At 46.6% G+C, this 13281-nt stretch overlaps 1 long non-coding RNA gene across 1 annotated transcript in view; it reads left to right on the top strand.

Moving 5' to 3' along the window:
• Positions 1–12954, top strand: part of LOC310702932 — a 36428-nt gene extending 23474 nt beyond the window's left edge. Inside the window, exons 2-3 of the long non-coding RNA XR_014523807.1 lie at positions 10563–10630; positions 11639–12954. This is a non-coding gene — a long non-coding RNA (uncharacterized lncRNA). The remainder of the gene's footprint in view (positions 1–10562; positions 10631–11638) is intronic.
• Positions 12955–13281: the final 327 nt, after the last annotated feature.

The following is a 13281-nucleotide window of genomic DNA, read 5'->3' as shown; positions in this document are numbered from 1 at the left end:
GTCAGGCTAAGGAGTATATAACTTTGGTTCCGCTTAAATCTAACTGACCGTCCATTTCATAAATCCCCCCCCCCCCCAGTTCTAGTATTATGTTATATTATTATATTCTCTCTATCTGCTTTCTCCACACCCTGCTTAATTTTAATAAACTTCCACAGAGATGTCCCTTCTTCCTAAAGGAAAAAGGAAAAGAACTCCTCGTTTATCTATTTGGGTTGACTCACTGAAAGCTAAAGACAAACGTTTGTACAGGAGGAGGGGAAGCCTTTTTCCCCATTCAGGATTTACATTTTCCAAATGAATAGAACCGTGAAACGGATCTTCCCCACTCGCATGAAAAAAAACAATACCACACACACCATGCATTTAAATCCGCGCAAGCGCAATACACAGGGCACGTGAGAACGTTAGTGGGAGGCTTCGAGTGATTGACAGACAACCGGGGGTCAAGATTCAAGATGCTTTTTGCAGTTTAGGGTAATCGGGTATAGAGCTGGGCTGAAATGAATGATTGAAAGTAGGAGCAGACAAAGGAGAGGCCCGTTTACAACAGGGAGATTCTGTTTTGCAAATTCCCGTTAGCGAATATTAACGTGGTCACAGAGATTCGCGTCAATTTACAGATCAATTCTGTCTGCTCGCAAATAAACCCCATTGAACTCAATAGGGTTTACTCTCAGATTAACGTGCATATAGAAAGACTGCTGCCGGCAATCATTACTGACAAGTTCTTTCACAGCAACTTTCTCTGTCCTCTTGAAGAAAAATGTGTATTTACGCATTTAAGTAAACCCATCTCTGCGTGGGCTTATTTTCAATATAGATCCGATAAGGAACATAATTTCAAAGCAGGCCAAACCGCACTCGGGACCTGGAGTTGTGGAGAAAAGTCTGCTACCGTCTGCGTATTATTTATGTAGAAATACCAAGGGGCAGAATCTAGTTCAAATCAGTCCCCTTTCCAGGATGCAACCCTAAACACACTTATTAGGGAATAAACCCTGTGAAAATCAGTGGGTAAATTGGTTTCGAACGAAGCTCTGAACCTCCGGCCGACTTTGAACCGGAAGAGTTAATGCTTAACTTTCGCATTGAAATCCGTGGGATATTGAATTATTATTATTATTATTATTATTATTATTATTATTATTATTATTATTATTATTATGGCAAGGCCGGGCCGAGTCTTGACTGAAACTAGGAGGTCTTGCTTCCAACCAGATGTGCATGGAACTAAGGGGTTTCCCTCCCAGATGTGCAAACAGGGATTCTAGAAGTGTAGAAAACCCCACCTCTGGATATAAACATGAGGGTTTAGCAAGGAAATACCCCCCTAATGTGTCGATTTTGCCGTCTTTTTTTAATTATTAAAAAATGTTTTCTAAAGCTTTTCTTTAAAAACAAACAAACGCAAATCCCCATTTTACTGGCAAGGTATTTCCTCTCCATCTAACTGTAATTAAATTCTTTTGAGGGAAAAGAAAAGAAAAAGGAATCAAGAGCAAAGTATTTCTAAGAACGAGAACAAAATGAGCTAGTAAACCTGAGCTGGGCAGGTTGGACTGGAAGACGTACTTTTCCAGCAAGTTTCTCCCGCCCTAGATAAAAATGTAGGGGACGGATTTAGGGTGCAGGCGCTGAAAGGTTTATTTAAGAAGCAGGAAAGCTCAGGGAGGTATTGAAAGTTATTCCCCATCGCACCCCCTTCTCTACCTTCCTCCTGCATTTGACTTGCTCGCTTTATGGAGAATGGGCAACAGCTGTTACTTTAGGAAAAGTTTTCTTTAAAAAAAATAAGAAAAGGGATTAAGGACAGGAAATAGCCACAAAAGAGTTTCGATTTAGCGGCGAAAGGCACGGCGCCCCTTTCCTGAATGAAGGTATCGAAATACATTGGGAAGGACCCCGGACAAAACTACCCCGGGGTAGGCCTTAAGCTTAATCTTCAAGGAGCTTTTATTCGGCACAACAGGCTTGCGGATCGCTGCCCAAATGCCTCTCATTCCATTCTGCATTTGTATTCATGGCCTAAGAAAACAATGCTTTAACAACAACAACAACAACAACAAATAATAATAATAATAATAATAATAATAATAATAATAATAATAATTTTGTTCTTTTTGGCAAGAGGTTTTGAATGGGTTGTTTTGGGAGGGCAAGGGCACCTTAGTTTCACACTGCGAAAGTTCGCCTGTGGAAGCGAAGTTGCTCTTGCCTCTCGCGTTCAGGCGCCGCATTATTTATCTTCCTTATTTCAGAGTTCAAGTGGGCGCATCCCGCTGCAAAAGGCTTCATTTTTCAAGCTCGGAACTGGCAGCCTCTTTTGGCAGCGAGCCGCCCGCAAGTCCAACCCGACATTACGATGATGCTCGCTCACTCGGGAGTAAGCCCCATCGAATGAAGAGGAAAACGTGTCCAGGATCTGATTTCTAGGCCTCACTCAGTCCTATGGCGCACCTTTCCTTAAGTGTGCATAGAACTGAGGCCTAGCGGTCCATTCCAGCTGAACCGGGCTGCCTGTAGGAGGAAACTAAACTGGAATAAAAAAATCAGTGGGGATTTTATTTCGAAGTAAGCCCGGAAAGGCGGTGGTACACGCGGCTTTTCTTTGGAAGGCATATCCCTGTGGATCAGAGTAGTCCATCCTGTTTGTTGTATTAATTCCTTTTAAAAACCTTATTGGCGTTCATTTGGTAGAAAAGGCAGGGTTTTTTTATTATTATTTTAAGCCCAAAATCTTTACGTTCCATAAACGCCATTCTGTAAAGGAGAGCAAAACGGGGGACCCGAATGTTCCCCAGCCCTAAGCGGCCTTATGGACAGACCCCTCCAGCACGCCGATCGGGGATTTACTCCCGAGTAAACGTAGCTGGGATTCGGATTGACTGAAACAGCGAGAGCCGACATGCCGGGCAGATGGTGAAACTGGTTTTAAGTTCTAGTCCCCGAAGCGTTGACTTGGCTCTAAGCTCCATTGACTCCCAGGGAAACGGGCTTCCCGAGTGTTACGAGGCGCAGCGGGTCACCCGGATCCGAAACATATCCATTGAAATGGATGAATGGGGTATCCTCCGACGTAATGTGTTTTGGATGAGGTGTTAGTCCTGCAGAGGTCAGGTTGGGGGAGGGAAGAGGTCTCTGTCTCCCTCTTTGTGGTTTTCCTCTTTCTTCAGCCTTCTCGGAAGCTCCGGGCTGCATCCAGCTGCCCTTTAGAAAAAGTGGAGAGAGCGGTGCAGTTAGAGGATTTCAGACTCCGGACTTAATGGGCCTCCTTTTATTTTATTTTTAACTATTTCAGCATTTCTACGCCACCCGATCCACTGGGTCTTCTGGTCGCTTGGCAATTTAAAATCAATAAAATAAAAATATAATCATCGGTGCTATAAAACAACCAGACTATAAACAGAAACGGCATTCTTTACGTTAAAAAAAGAAAAACCCTCTCTTTTGATGAGAGCATAGCTGTCAACGTTTCCCTTTTTTAAAGGGAAATTCCCTTATTCCGAATAGGATTCCTCGCAAGAAAAGGGAAAAGTTGACAGCTATGGATGAGAGCCCACGCTTGTTAGGTGGCAATGTGCATTATTACTTCGCGTACTTCGAAATGGGATTGTATGTTTTCTGTGTCTTCGCTGTCGCGCTGAAGAACACGTTTTGCTTTATTTATTATAGCTATTAATTACTGATTACATTTAGAGCTCTCCTCTCCTCCAAGGACCAAATGTCGGAGTGCGTGGTTCTCCCCGCCCCCCCCCCAAATTGCATCTTCACAACAACCCTGGGGTGTTGTTAACGCAGAGAAATAGACCGGCCCAGTGGGGATTTGAACCCAAGTCCTAGCCCAGCTCTCTGACCACTGCACCACAAACGGTCTCCGTTTGGGTCCGAAATGACTTTAACTTGATTGTACGCCCCGCTGAATTCAAGAGGCTTTGCTTCTGTGCGGACATGGTTTAGGATCGCGCTGCGTTACTCCCACGGCGCGCTTAGCCCCACGCAAACTGGGCGTGGACGTGCAGGCTTCCTCCCGGATCCATTCCCTGTTGATTCGGCTTCAACTCGTATAGTTTAAGGCCCCCGAGTCCATCTGCGTTAAGCGGAGTGAACCATCCGAGAAGGGCGCATAGGATTGCAGACCGACGTGTGGTTGAAGTCTCTCTCTCTCTCTCTCTCTCTCTCTCTCTCTCTCTCTCTCTCTCTCTCACACACACACACACACACACACACACACACAGGCGCGCGCGCACACACATACGCGTTTTCCATTTATTTTCCCAACTCCCGTGATTACTAAATTAATAGCAGGCACTAAGACAGATGTCAAAACGTCTCGAAAATGTTTATCTGGGAATAATTGAGAAGGTGGTGGGACGCATTATCTGATGGTGTAATGGAATATGTATGAGGAACAGCTGTTTGAAAGAGGCACCTCCCGTGGCTGCATTAACTTTGGAGCCTCCCTCGCTTAAACAGGCCTTCCTGGAGGAAAGGCAAGCCAGGCGCTCTCCCACCACTTTGGGGACCTCGCCGTCGGACTGGAGACAGACACCGCTTGCCTCCAGCAGGGCTAGCCGAGCAGAAGCGATTCCTCCCTTGCCAACTGGGGGTCAGCGGGTTAAGGCACGGCTTCCCACGTGCACGTCTGGAGCAAAGAACCCGGGAAGGCAAGGGGGGCGGTAGACCCTCCAGGGAAAACCAGAGGGGCCCCGTTGTCGCGGAAGCGGCCTCAGGTGGGGATGCGCGCTGGGTAAGACTTGGGCAGCTAGGTTCCCGTCCACCGACCCTGGCGCGATTCCTTCCACTCGGTCTGCTGCCGGATCCTATCCACAGTCATTTCGGAATTAAGCCCAACTGCGTTCAAGGGGACTTAACGTCCAAGTATTTCTCCAACTTGGGTCCCCAGATGTTGGACTACAACTCCCATCAGCCTGACCACTGGTCCTGCTCGCTAGGGATGATGGGAGTTGTAGTCCAACATCTGGGGAGCCCAGTTTGAGGTGTTGTGAGACTGCAGCTCCCATGATCGCTGACCAATTGACCATCCTTGCTGAGGCTGATGGGAACCGGAGCCCAACAACATCCATGGCATATAGGATGGAATCAGAGGGCCTGATTGCTAGGTCAACGTCTGTTAGAAAGGGTTGGGAAGAACTGCGGACGACCTTCGGTGCGACTGCAACAGAAACCTTGCACTGCCTGGCTGAACCCCGATGATGCTGGAGTATTGTTGTTATTATTTATTAAATTTATATACCACCCTATATATACCCAGCGGTTCACAAAATAAAATTAAAATATAAAAACACAAAATGCATAATCAAAATATAAACAGAAACAGCTGAATAATCCCCCCAATGCATAAAAAGAATTTTAAAAATTAAAAAACACTATTAAAAGGCAGTTTAATTTATGAATTATTGTGATTATAAAATTTGAAAATATTTTTTTAAAAAAATAATTAGATAAAAGAACATAAACTGTACTCTCTGCTGGGCAATAGCAGTCCTTTTGTAGTCTATCGAGCTCCGCCCTAGGCCAGGTGGAGAGAGGCATGAGCAGGACCCTCAAACTCTCAGCAGGAGCAGACTACAAGTGTCTACACATGACACCTTTAAAGCACACTGGAGCATAGTTTTCCACTCAAAGAATCCTGGGCATCGTAGTTTGCCAAGGGCTGCTGGGAATTGCAACTCTGTAAGGAGTAAACTACAGCGCCCATAATTCTTTGAGGGGAAGAATGTGCTTCAAAAAGGCCTGCAAAAGCATTGTGTGTTTGTAACATTTTAATTGTCTGCTTTGTTTTTTTTTCCTTATTTGGTTTATCTATAAATTCTTTTTCTTTTTTAAACAGAGTTTCCAGAATCTCTCTTTTTTCCTCCTCCCTCATTTTTTTTAAATATGCATTTTGTTGTATAAAAAAGCCTCTCATCACCGCCTTACTGGCGTCCCATACTGTCTGGAGCTCTGTTCCTTGATTTACATTTAATTCAAAATACTCTTTCAATATTTTCTCTGCTTTTTGTAATATGTTTTGATTATCTAATAGATCTTCATTTAACCTCCATCCGAAACTGGAGGGTTTTTTCCTTTTTGCATTTCTAAAATTAATGAAATATGATCCGATAATGTTCTTGGCAAAATCAGTGATTTTAAAAATTCCTATTTCCAATTCTTTAGAGACCCACATCACATTTATTCTTGCAGTACTTTGCAACTCTGTAAGGAGTAAACTACAGTGCCCATAATTCTTTGAGATGAAGAATGCATTTCCGCTGGTGTAGGTTAAAGCCCATTCAAAGCACATTCTCCATTGCCCCCAAAAAGAATTCTGGGCACTCCAAGCCACATTCAAAGCACATGCATTTCCCCCAAAGAATCCTTGGAGTTGTGGTTTGTTAAGGTTGCTGGGAATTGTAGCTCTGTAATGGGGGAAACTGCAGTTCCCAGGATTTAAATGTGGGCTTTAAATGCACATTGGATGTGGTTTAAAGGTGTGGTGTGGATCTGCCCTAAGTTGTTTGATTGTTTGTTTGTTGTTGTCGTTTAGTTGTTTAGTCGTGTCCGACTCTTCGTGACCCCCTGGACCAGAGCACGCCAGGCACTCCTGTCTTCCACTGCCTCCCGCAGTTTGGTCAAACTCATGCTGGTAGCTTTGAGAACACTGTCCAACCATCTTTTCCTCTGTCGTCCCCTTCTCCTTGTGCCCTCCATCTTTCCCAACATCAGGGTCTTTTCCAGGGAGTCTTCTCTTCTCATGAGGTGGCCAAAGTATTGGAGTCTCAGCTTCAGGATCTGTCCTTCCAGTGAGCACTCAGGGCTGATTTCCTTCAGAATGGATAGGTTTGATCTTCTTGCAGTCCATGGGACTCTCAAGAGACTCGGGATGTTCGTTCTGGCATTAATGGGCACCAACACCCACTCCACTTGCTTCAAAATATGACAAGCCATCCTTGCTGGGGAGTGGGGGCTCTGGACTTCTCCTCCAATGCCCTGCTTTGATAACACCTTTGTTCAGAAGCTGGAATTAGGAGACATGGAGCCTCTGGGTTAGGCGGTTGTTCTTCCATTGGAGTGGATATTCTCAGTGGCGTAGCGTGGGGGGTGCAGGGGGGGCCGGCCGCACCGGGCGCAACATCTGGGGGTTAGGGTTAGGGTGCGCAAATCCACGGGTTAGGGGGCGCAAATCCACGGGTTAGGGGGCGCAAATTACTTGCCTTGCCCCGGGTGCTGACAACCCACGCTACGCCACTGGATATTCTCCACTCCCACCCACTGAAAAAGGCAGATTGGATAGCTTCCTAGTGCTGAGAGTAGTGCAGGGGGTTGGTCTAGATGACCCTTGGGTCCCCTTTCAACTCTATGGTTCTATGGATGACCCCTTACTGGGTGAATGACCTGTCAGAGGGCTGACAGGATACTTCGTAGGTGGAGGTTACAGAGGTGGATCACAACCACAACCACCTTGCAGTGTACTAGCCCTGCTTTCCCATAGGGATCCGGTTAGGGTCCAAGGCACAAATTACACCAGATTCACTGAAAAGGTGATCTGGGGCTGAGATGACAGTGGCTACTCTTGTTTCTGTGAACAGTTCTATGGTACGCAGAAAACTGGGAAAGGCTTTGTCTGTTGAACATCTGCCTGCTGTCAGCTTTAAAAAGCATAGGAGATAAGGGAGGCTGTAGGCCATCTATACGTGTAAAGGTAAAGGGACCACTGACCATTAGGTTCAGTCGTGGCCGACTCTGGGGTTGCGGTGCTCATCTTGCTTTATTGGCTGAGGGAGCCGGCGTACAGCTTCCGGGTCATGTGGCCAGCATGACTAAGCCGCTTCTGGCGAACCAGAGCAGTGTGTGGAAACACCGTTTACCTTCCCACTGGAGCGGTACCTATTTATCTACTTGCACTTTGATGTGCTTTCAAACTGCTAGGTTGGCAGGAGCAGGGACTGAGCAATGGGAGCTCACCCCATCACGGGGATTGGAACCGCCGACCTTCTGATCGCCAAGTCCTAGGCTCTGTGGTTTAACCCACAGCGCCACCCGCATCCCTATCTATATGTGTACGGAACGCAAAATAAACCGAAAGCTGGATAGGAGATATATATAAATATAAATATAATCACAACTGCTTTTAAAATTTTGCTGGGCAATCAACCCAAGTTGCAAAGGTTTTCACTAAACGGTTTTTGTGATAGTCCTAGCTTTAAAACGCATTCAGTGTGGATCCCTGCTCCCCAAAGAATCCTGGGAACTGTAGTTCGCGCTGGGAATCTTAGCTTGTGAAGAGTGAACTACAGGATGAGTGTGCGATTTAAAGGTGCGGTCTGTAAAGCGCATCTAAGACCCCAAACGGCTTCCACCTGCTCCTTCCCTCCAGCTCAACAGAAGATGGAAGAATGAAAAAGATGGACCTCTGGGTCAAAAGGGGCCGATGGCATGAATCCCAAGCCCCCAGCTTTAGAAATTAACCATTTCCCCCACCCGCACCGCCCGCCCAATTGCGCTTTTCAGTCCAGATGATCGGGGAGTGGCGAGGACGTGCGTAACCCCATCGGGGCATCTAAGAACAGGATCTAAGAGCAGGAGGAGCCCAGTCTTGGCTGGCGTCCAAGCAGAGAGCCCTACGTCCGACGGAGGCAGTGGGAAGCCCTCCCAGGTCCACGGGGAGGCCGTCGGTTCACCAGGGGGTTAGGCGCCTCCTCCTTCCTCCTCGACCTCCTTTGTGTGCTCCCTTTGGGGACCCTGCTTCCTTCCTCCCGGAGGACGTGCCCGGCTCTCTTCCCCTCCCTTGCGCTCCCCGCCCTTCTCACGCCAGCGCGGCCTTGTTTGTTTTTCCAGTTTCCCCCCCGACGGCCCAAAAGGAGAAAACAAGCGCGGTGGTGGCGTCACCGGCCGGCCACCTCCTCCTGCTGCCCTCGGCCCGCTCTGCAAGGGCAGCGAAAGAGAGAGAGCGCCGTCCAGGGATTGTTTGGGGAGGATGGAGGCCACGCTGCCCGCCCAAGTTCATCTAAAAGTAGACGGGCTCGACCTTTGAAGAGGGGGCAAAATAACAAGCAGAGTTCATGACCAAGCCAGGCGGTCATCTCTCACGTCTCCTCCCGGGTCTTGGGTCCTTCTCTGGCTTTCTTTAGATCGGCGGCGCTAAGATGAATTGTTTGGCTCAACCTCCAACTCACCCCCCCTCCTGTTCTTAGATGTCACACACACACACACACCCCACGGAAAGGGACGCCGGCAGCGGGAAAGGACAGCTCAAGAGTTCAGTACGTCAGTCTTCAGGAGATCAAACGCCAGAGGCAAGACGGCCACTCGCTAGCAAATCTCCCTCCCTCACCCACCCACCCACACCAGCAGGGGTGCCAACTTGAATAAAATAGTGGAGGGGGGCTGGTAAGCCCTGCACAATTGATCACATGATGCGGTGCACGTACACCATTTGAATGGCAATGCCCATCAACCTTTTTTTGGGGGGTGGCCCCTTCAAATATTTTATTGGGGAAATCTAAGTCCCCTCGGACTCCTAGGGCTGCCAGCCAGGGTGACTATGCTCTCCCTCTGCTGTCCATGGCATCATTTACTCATTCATTTCATTTCATTTCATTTCATTTCATTTCATTTCATTTCATTTCTATCCCCACTCTCCTTTGTTTTTCAGCAGAGGTCAAATGGCCATCTGTCATGTATGATCTAGCTGAGATGCCTGCATTGCAGGGGGTTGGACTAGATGACCCACAGAGTCCAGCTCTTAAGTTTCTACGATTCCGTCAGGAGCTCAAGGTGCTTATCTGGCTCTCCTCCCCCCCCCCCACTTTATGCTATCAACAACCCTGTGAAGCAGGTTAGGCTGATAGACTGTAATTGGCCCAAAGTCACCCAGTGAGATTCATGTCTGAGTGGGGACTAGAAACTGCCCCCCTCCAGCCCCCCTCCCACATCTTGGGCCAACACTCTAACCATCACAAGACACTGGCTTTCAGTGGGTCCCTGAATCACAAGTTGGGACAGCACTGATGTGCTCAGGTCCTGCTTTGGGGCATCTGGTCTGGTTGGCCAATGTGAGAACAGGATTCTGGACAAGAGGTGCCATTGGACTGATCCAGCAGGACCATTTCGTTCCTTTGTTCTTCATTCCTTCCTTTCTGACACAAGAAAAATAATGCTTATCTCCACCCCATTCAGACACGTCCTACCATCACCTAGGAGGCAGTCCAGGCCTGAAATAGATTTGCCAGTTACAAAAATATGAACAGTTTTTATTTCGTTTCTTCTTTTTTTTGAATGGGGGGGATATATTCCCAGAAACAACAAACAGATAGTCCTGACAGTTCCAGGGCTGCTACCATGTTCATCTTCTCTCTTTATAGCAGCTCCTCTCCACACCCAAAGGATGTTTACCCAGGAATAAGTCCCACTGAGTTCACATTGTAAATGTGGAAGTCTATACAAACTCCCGCAGAAGCAAAGCCTTGTTGGAGACAATGTGACTTCTGAATAAAGGTGTTTCGGGTTGTCGTGCACAAGGCTATATTATATTGTTATTTTATTTCTTCATCTTTCAGGAAGGTGGAACTGGAGTTGTCGTTTTAACATTGCAGCATGGCGAATACTTTTCGTCAACAACCTTTAGGTATCTTTTTGATGTATTTTGAATTTTGCATTGTGAGCTGATTTGAGGCGTTTTATGCCGTAAGTGAGGGACGTGGGTGGTGCTGTGGGTTAAACCACAGAGCCTAGGACTTGCCGATCAGAAGGTCCCTTTACCTTTACCTTTATGCCATAAGTGACAAATAAATGCAGAAAATAATAAATATTATTTAGGCTTTCTTTAAATAAGAAGCATATTAATAGGATGGCTCTTTGGGGGCAGGGAAAGATAATACTATTTCATTTTCTCCATTCAAAATCCCTTCCTCTTCCTTGACTGTAGGAACTGAGATCTGTCTCCCCAGCCCTTAGTCCCACTTTACACATACCTCTTTGGGGTTTGGTGATGGTCAAGCTTCATTCCATGTGCTTCTGGTATGTCCCTGCCCTTAATCCATGGAGATAATAATTTCTAAATGATTCAAGTTTCATCAAGTTTGAGGGCTGGGAAGCAACTGAACCTCTCCTGCCTGGACATTTAGAGGCAGATAGGACCACTTGCCATTCCTCCATGGAAGCTTCAGATTGCAACTGCTGGTGTTGTTGCCCTCAGGTCTTCTTTGCAAGCTTCCCCAAAACATCTGATTTACTATGAACAGGAAGCTGAACTAGATGGGCCTTTGGCCTGATCCAGCTTGCCGGGTAACATCTTTATTCATTTTTAGGTACCAGGCAAAAACTCACCTCCCTCAGGCTTTTGGCCCTTAATCTGAAGAGTTTCAAGTCCTTGTGGCCTTTTTCAGTAGATCAGGTCCTGTAGGAGCTGCCTTTTATATGTATAGATGTGATTTTAAAGGGCTTTGTCTGTTTCTTGTAATTGGTTTTGTGTTTATACTGTGTTGTGAGTGATTTTGGGTCTCTTTTGTGAGTCATGCAAAATGCTGCTGCTGCTGATAGCAATAAGAATAACAACAATATCTTACTCTGTACACTTGTAATTATGTACTTTTTAAATCTTTCAATAATGATAACAACAACAACAATGACATAGAGTAGTTTTCAGAAGTTCGGATTCCTCCCCCAAATCTGATTACTGCCAGCAGAGAAGTGTCCATATTTGTACATGGAAAAACATGCACAACCTAAACAAATGAACCAGCCTCAAAGGTAACCTAATCCAGTCCCCTGTTGACTCAGAATATCTAGTGCTATAGTATCTGGATAGCTGTGTTCCACCACTGAACAGCTCACAATGTCAGGAATTTCTCCTTATTGCTTAGGCTAAAACCCTTTTCCTTGTCATTTGAACCCATTGGTTTGGTGTCCTACCCTCGAGAGCAACAGAGAACAAATATGCACTATCATCTATGAGGCAGCATTTCAAACATTTGAAGATGGCGGTCATGTCACCTCTTAGTTGTCTCTTCCCCAGGTTAATCATTTCCAGTATGTTCAACCTTTATTCAGAGGACTTGGTTTTCAGGCACTTCACCATCTTTTGCTCTCTGCATAGCCAGGCTGGGTCAGGTAAGGTTATCTAATCAGCTTCATAATTAGGTGGGCCCCTGAAGCCCAGATTTCCAGTCCAGACCCAACACTAGCCATTATACCACACAGGGCATGTCCTTAGTATCAGACGCTGCTGTAACAAGTGGATGGAGATGTCTTTGTGGGCCACGCTGGATCTGCAAGCACTGATATATTCTGTTGTATCCTACTAGGTGTTGGGATTCAACTCAGCTTGCACTGCAAATGGGAAGGGTATCTAGACCTTCAACCTTCCTAGACTGTCATTTTTGTGCTGATGTGTTAGAATGATACTCTAAGGTTGCTGACCTCATTTCCTGCTTCCTGCTGCTTCATCCTCATCTTGGAAGAGGAGACATCTTTTTGGGGAATCTCGTGCTTCTGACAAAGTGCAAGCTTGGCTCTTTGTATCTCCACCTCAGGAACTTTCCTATCAAGTATGTATTTCCTTTAATAAACTTAGCTCTCTTATTTTTACTACGCTGCGAGTCTCAGTGTGATTATCTGAAGGATAAAGTGTGCTCCTCCGGCACATATTCTCTGTTCCATTAAGCTTCCAAGTTAACTCCAAACACCACCACCAAGTCCTGCACAGAGTAGACCCATTGGAATTAATGGGCCTAAGTTCATCGTGTCCACTGATTCCAGTGGGTCCATTATGAGCAACACTAACATTGGATACAACCCAGTGTGAGCTGCGAATCAGAAAACTTAGGTTTGAAACCCTTTGTGCATTTATCTGGGGGTAAGCCCCATTAAACAGGGACGCGGGTGGCACTGTGGGTTAAACCACAGAGCCTAGGATTGCTGATCAGATGGTCGGTGGTTCGAATCCCCGCGATGGGGTGAGCTGCCGTTGCTCTGTCCCAGCTCCTGCCAACCTAGCAGTTCGAAAGCACGTCAAAGTACAAGTAGATACAAGTAGATGGTGGGAAGGTAAATGGCGTTTCCGTGCGCTGCTCTGGTTCGCCAGAAGCGGCTTAGTCATGCTGGCCACATGTCGTGGAAGCTGTACGCCGGCTCCCTCGGCCAATAAAACAAGATGAGCGCCGCAACCCCAGAGTCGGTCACGACTGGACCTAATGGTCAGGGGTCCCTTTACCTTTACCTTTAAGCCCCATTGAACACAGTGGGACTTCATCATCATCCTACCCAACTGCAATAAGG

Source organism: Podarcis liolepis, assembly GCF_965112155.1.
Source record: "Podarcis liolepis genome assembly, chromosome: 3".
Classification (NCBI taxonomy): Eukaryota; Metazoa; Chordata; class Lepidosauria; order Squamata; family Lacertidae; genus Podarcis; species Podarcis liolepis.
This window is presented reverse-complemented; position numbering and strand designations above follow the sequence as displayed.